Source organism: Salmo salar, chromosome 10, assembly GCF_965601325.2.
Source record: "Salmo salar chromosome 10, fSalSal1, whole genome shotgun sequence".
Taxonomy (NCBI): Eukaryota; Metazoa; Chordata; class Actinopteri; order Salmoniformes; family Salmonidae; genus Salmo; species Salmo salar.
The window spans coordinates 23,937,734-23,943,873 of record NC_138300.1 but is presented as its reverse complement, the minus strand read 5'-3'; positions in this window follow the sequence as shown (position 1 = coordinate 23,943,873).

The following is a 6,140-nucleotide window of genomic DNA, read 5'->3' as shown; positions in this document are numbered from 1 at the left end:
CTCTCCCTGCCATCTGCCATACATCCCCCCCCCCCCAGCTCACTAGAGCATCCCTCCTGGAGAGGGCTTCGGCATTTCCATGGGCTGCACCTGATCTTTGGACGACAGAGAAAGCAAAGGGCTGAAAGGATAGGAACCAGCGGGTGACCCGGGCGTTACTGTCCTTATTCCATGACATCCAAACCAGTGGTGCATGGTCTGTCACGATGGTGAAGTGCCGGCCCAATAAGTAATATTTCAGTGACTCCATCGCCCACTTGATCGCTAGACATTCTTTCTCCACAGTGGAATATCTTTGCTCCCACGGCAACAGCTTCTAGCTAATGTATAGGACTGGGTGTTCCTCACCTTCTTGTAGCTGTGATAGGATGGCACACACCCCTATTTCGGACGCATTGGTCTGTACCACCAGTGGTTTGGAGACAGGGCTCCCTTTAGGTCCTGGAAGGCTATCTCTGTCTCCTCGGTCCACATCACCTGGGTGTGCAGACGGCTCCTTGTCAGATCTGTCAGGGGGCTGGCTAGGGAGGCAAAGTGGGGGATAAATCTCCGGTAGTAACTAGTCATCCCCACAAACATGCATACATGCTTCTTGGTGAGGGGGCGGGGCCAGTCACGAATAGCACCCACTTTCTTCACCTGGGGTTTTACACATCCCCTCCCGATCGTGTACCCCAGGTACTCAGCCTCCCGCAGGCCGAGCCGACATTTCCTTGGGTTAGCTGTTAGGCCCACCCCACGTAAGGTGGGGTGGGCCTAACTGCGCTCACCTGCGCTCACCTGGTTTAGATGGGTCTCCCACTCCCTCCCATGGATTACAATATAATCGAGGTAGGCCGCCACGTACTCGCGATGGGGACGGAGAACCAGGTCCATCAACCTCTGGAAGGTGGGCGGGGCCCCGTGCAACCCAAAGGGCAGCTTCCTATAGTGGAACAGCCCATCAGGGGTGGCAAAAAGCAGTTTTCTCCCTAGCCTCGGGAGCTAAGGGCACCTGCCAATAAACCTTCGTCAGGTTGAGCGTGCATATAAATCGGGCGGTCCCTAGCCGTCCTATTAGTTCATCAATTAGGTAGGCATCAAACTTTTCGATTTCATTTAACTTTCTAAAATCATTACAGAAGCGAATGGTGCCATCTGGTTTTGCACCAACACTATGGGGCTGCACCACTCACTATTCGACTCTTCGATGATTCCAGCTTCCAACATCGTTTTTACCTCAGTCCTGACGGCATTTCTCCTTGCTTCTGGTATGCGGTAGGGTCTCAACTTCACCCTTTTCCCGGGTTCGGCGATGATACTGTGCTGTACCAGATTGGTGTGCCCCGGTTCACTGGAGAACACATCCTGTTTCCGGCCGATCAACTCCATCAGCTCCTTCTTCTGTATTTGGCTCAGCTGCTCCCCCAGTGGCACCTCTGCCGGCTTGGTCTCTGTGGTAGCCTTCTTCGGGGGAATAGAGTAGAGTACATCACGTGCATTCCATACATGAAGGGAACATTTTGGCATTTGCTGTATGACTGATGAGAAACTCCATATTGCAAATGTACGGTCCCTTACTAGATGTCCGCAAATGTTTGTAAAATTCGCGGATGGCGGCGCGTCGTGCACCGGGGCCAGATCTTCCGGGAAGTCATCGAACGAAGTCTCTCGGACATTCGGTTTCCGTTTTATAAAATGTACAAATTTTGGTCATTTTTCCACTGTCCTGGAAAATACCACCAGAGGGCAAATTTAATCATATTGCAAATGTACAAAACTGTTACAAACCGGCTCAGAGTTCGCAACAAAAGGGAGACAACGTGGAGACAAGGAGTATCAAAATATATATTTATTAAATAAAGTAACCTAAGAACAATGAACTATGGTGTGTGTAATCAGTAATCAGTAGTGTAAGTGAGTGTTTGCATGCATAAATGTAATAATGCAGGGTGTTGAAGGGTGCCAAAGCAAACAACCAAAAAGCCACAACTAGCACAACCAAAAACAACAAGGTGTCTGCATGGAGAGAGTCTCCCCAATGACAGTGGAAGAGGTCTCTTTATCCTAGTACACACCCGAGCCCAGGTGTTTCCCATGTAGCTGACGACCCTCCCAACTCCGCCCACCGGCATCCTAATAAGGAACAAGAGCAAAGAGAGAAAATACGGCAGACAGAGTGGGAGGGTCGTCACAAAACATCAATCACGACGTGGCCTTCTCTCCTAAACGGAAAATACTTTGAAGACGAAACTTGGTGAGCGTACGTTTGGCATAATGGGCAGTTGGCCCCGAACAAGATGGAGTCGAGGCCATTTTTCTGGGATTAAAGGTCAAAAACGAAAATAGAGTGCTAATTTGACCGCTTCACGTCAAAGTACATGAACCTACGGTGTCAGGAAAAAAGAACCAGACATTTATCTATCGTAATTTAACAAACTATACTTTTGGCAAGTCGGCTAGGACATCTACTTTGTGCATGACACAAGTAATTTTTCCAACAATTGTTTACAGACAGATTATTTCACTTACAATTCACTGTATCACAATTCCAGTGGGTCAGAAGTTTACTACACTAAGTTGACTGTGGCTTTGTAAGGGCTGTCGTCGGAAGAAGACCAAAATGCAGCGGAGTTAGTGTTCGTCATATATTTAATTACGGCAAGAACACTATACAATACAAAACAATAAACAGACAACCAAAACAGTCCTGTCACGTTTAACACAGTAACACGAACAGAACCAATTACCCACCAAACCCCAACGGAAAAACATGCACTTATGTGTGACTCCCAATCAACAACAACGAACTTCAGCTGTGCCTGATTTGGGAGCCACACACGGCCAAAACAAAGAAATACAAACACATAGAAACAGAACATAGAACGCCCACCCAATATAACACCCTGGCCTAACCAAAATAAAGAACAAAAAACCCCTCTCTATGGCGAGGGCGTTACAGGCTTTAAACAGCTTGGAAAATTCCAGAAAATGATGTCATGGCTTTAGAAGCTTCTGATAGGCTAATTGACATCATTTGAATCAATTGGAGGTGTACCTGTGGATGTATTTCAAGGCCTTACCTTCAAACTCAGAATTTTTACTAGGATTAAATGTCAGGAATTGTGAAAAACTGAGTTAGATGTAGGTGTATGTATGTAGGCTAAGGTGTATGTAAACTTCTGACTTCAACTGTATATCCACATTAAAACGAGTCCTATATCAACATAGCCTGAAAGGCTGCTCAGCAAGGAAGAAGCCACTGCTCCAAAACCACCATAAAAAAAGCCAGACTACGGTTTGCAACTGCACATGGGGACAAAGATCATACTTTTTGGAGAAATGTCCTCTGGTCTGATGAAACAAAAATAGAACTGTTTGGCCACAATGACCATCATTATGTTTGGAGGAAAAAGGGGGAGGCTTGCAAGCCGAAGAACACCATCCCAACCGTGAATCACGGTTGCTGCAGGAGGGACTGGTGCACTTCACAAAATAGATGGCATCATGAGGAGGGAAAATTATGTGGATATATTGAAGCAACATCTCAAGACATCAGTCAGGAAGTTGAAGCTTGGTCGCAAATGGGTCTTCCAAATGGACAATGACCCCAAGCATACTTCCAAAGTTGTGGCAAAATTACTTAAGGACAACAAAGTCAAGGTATTGGAGTGGCCATCACAAAGCCCTGACCTCAATCCTATAGAAAATTTGGGGGCAGAACTGAAAAAGCGTGTGCGAGCAAGGAGGCCTACAAACCTGACTCAGTTACACCAGCTCTGTCAGGAGGAAAGGGCCAAAATGTACCCAAATAATTGTGGGAAGCTTGTGGAAGGCTACCCAAAACGTTTGACCCAAGTTAAACAATTTAAAGGCAACGCTACCAAATACTAATTGAGTGTATGTAAAGTTCTGACCCACTGGGAATGTGATGAAAGAAATAAAAGCTGAAATGAATCACTCTACAATTATTCTGACATTTCACATTCTTAAAATAAAGTGGTGATCTAACTGACCTAACTGTCAGGAATTGTGAAAAACTGAGTTAGATGTAGGTGTATGTATGTAGGCTAAGGTGTATGTAAACTTCCGACTTCAACTTTATATTCATTGATGACCAAGAGTGAAAATAACAGTGTGTGATGGAGTATTAATACTCATCAAAATGCAGCTTAACAAATGCTGTTATGAAGCTAGCATGAGCTGGCATCAATCTATTACAACTCCAAAATAAATCTTTATCTCAAAAAAGCTAGTTTCGTCTGCACTTGCCTTTCCACAAGTTGAGAAGAAAGCCAAGACAATCATGGTGAGGAAATAGAGTCTATTTAAATGATGAACATCTATTTTAAATCCACTATTCATCACGACTCAGGATATGACCCAGATGCAGACACAGGATGCGGATAGTTCGGTTCTCAGAATATTTATTATAACAAAAGGGGCAGGCAAAGAGAAGGTCGAGGGCAGGCAGGCAGGGGTTCGTAATCCAAGGCAGAGTCAATCAGGGACAGAACGGCAGGCAGGCTCAGGGTTAGGGCAGGCAGAACGTTCGGAACAGGGAAGACTAGAAAACAAGGACTAGAGACCTGGAGAAACAGGAAACACGCTGGTAAGATATGACAGAACAAGATAAAACAAGCAACAGACAAACAGAAAACGCAGGTTTAAATACACAATGGATTGAAGACATAGGAGACATCTGGTGGGGGGTGGAGACAAGGACAAGACAGGTGAACAGATCAGGGTGTGACACTATTGCTCTCTTCCTGACCTGAATCTACTCTCCCCTCACTTATAGCTCTGCGAGCAGAATGATTATAAATTAAAATGGGATATTTATTTTATCATTTCCCTTTCACCTTTTCACATACTCCTAGCGTTTCTATCATCTATTCCATCTCCATCCTCCTCTCTCTTTTTCCAACTCTAATTGGTATTGTATCTCCTGCTCTTTCTATCTTTCTTCCTCTCTTTTTCCTTTTTTTATCTCTCTCTCTCTGTACACATACAGTACCAATCAAAAGTTTGGACACTCCTTTGAAGATTTGTTTAACACTTTTTTGGTTACTACATGATTCCATATGTGTTATTTCATAGTTTGATGTCTTCACTATTATTCTACAATGTAGAAAATAGTAAAAATAAAGAAAAACCCTTGAATGAGTAGGTGTGTCCAAACTTTTGACTGGTACTGTATAAAAGCCCATAATTGGTAGAAATCCTCATTATTTAAATTTGAGTGTAATTATTTCTTTCGCCTACACTTTCTTGGTCTATACTTCCAATGCGAGGGGGACGGATGTGGCTTCCTGACAATGATCAAGATCAGCTGCTCACCAATTTGACAGCTCCAAAACAGTTATACCTCTGACACTGCCAAAACATCAGCTATGCAGAACTCGGCTATCGCTGCTTAACGGTTGATCTGATTGAATCTAAGCCTTAGTTAGAATGATGTGTGCCTATACTATGTCACCTCTTTTTCTGTGGCAGCAAAGTTATTTTTCCTGCTGTTTTCTGAAACATAGCAGGCAGAAGCTTCTGCCTTGTGTTATTCTTTGTGATGTTATGTCATGTGTGCTCCCTCTCTGACCTCTAGGTCACCAGGCTGCTTGTTATGGCGCACACCTGTCACCATTGTTACCCGCACCTGCATGTCATCAGACTCACCTGGACTCTATCACTTCCCTGATTACCTTCCCTATATATGTCACACAACATTTTAGTGCCCCCCTCTTTTTTGTGGGGAACAAAACTGAGCTCCCTCCGTTATCTCTGGTACTGAGCACGACTATACGAGAGTAACCTCTCTTCCGCCAGTCCCCTCCCCAGTGTGCTGCCCTTCTGGCAGCTTTATGGGACTCGTCCAGCTGGTGAGCAATCAGCCTCTTGATTACACACCAACCACAATCATGCATTCAGTTGTACAACTGACTAGGTATCCGGAGAGCCCGTCGAGACCCGGCACGTCCTGCAGAGGGAGCCATCGCCACGTGATGTAGACTCGATGAGTCTCCCCCTGGTGGCTAACCTGCTGTATACCCCCCCAGCTCTGTCGGGGAGGGGGCTGTAGTCAGTGTGACGTATGTCTCCCTTCTCGATAGGGCATCCACGTTCCCAGGCTTCTTCCCCTGAACTTTGAACAACAGAAAAAGAGA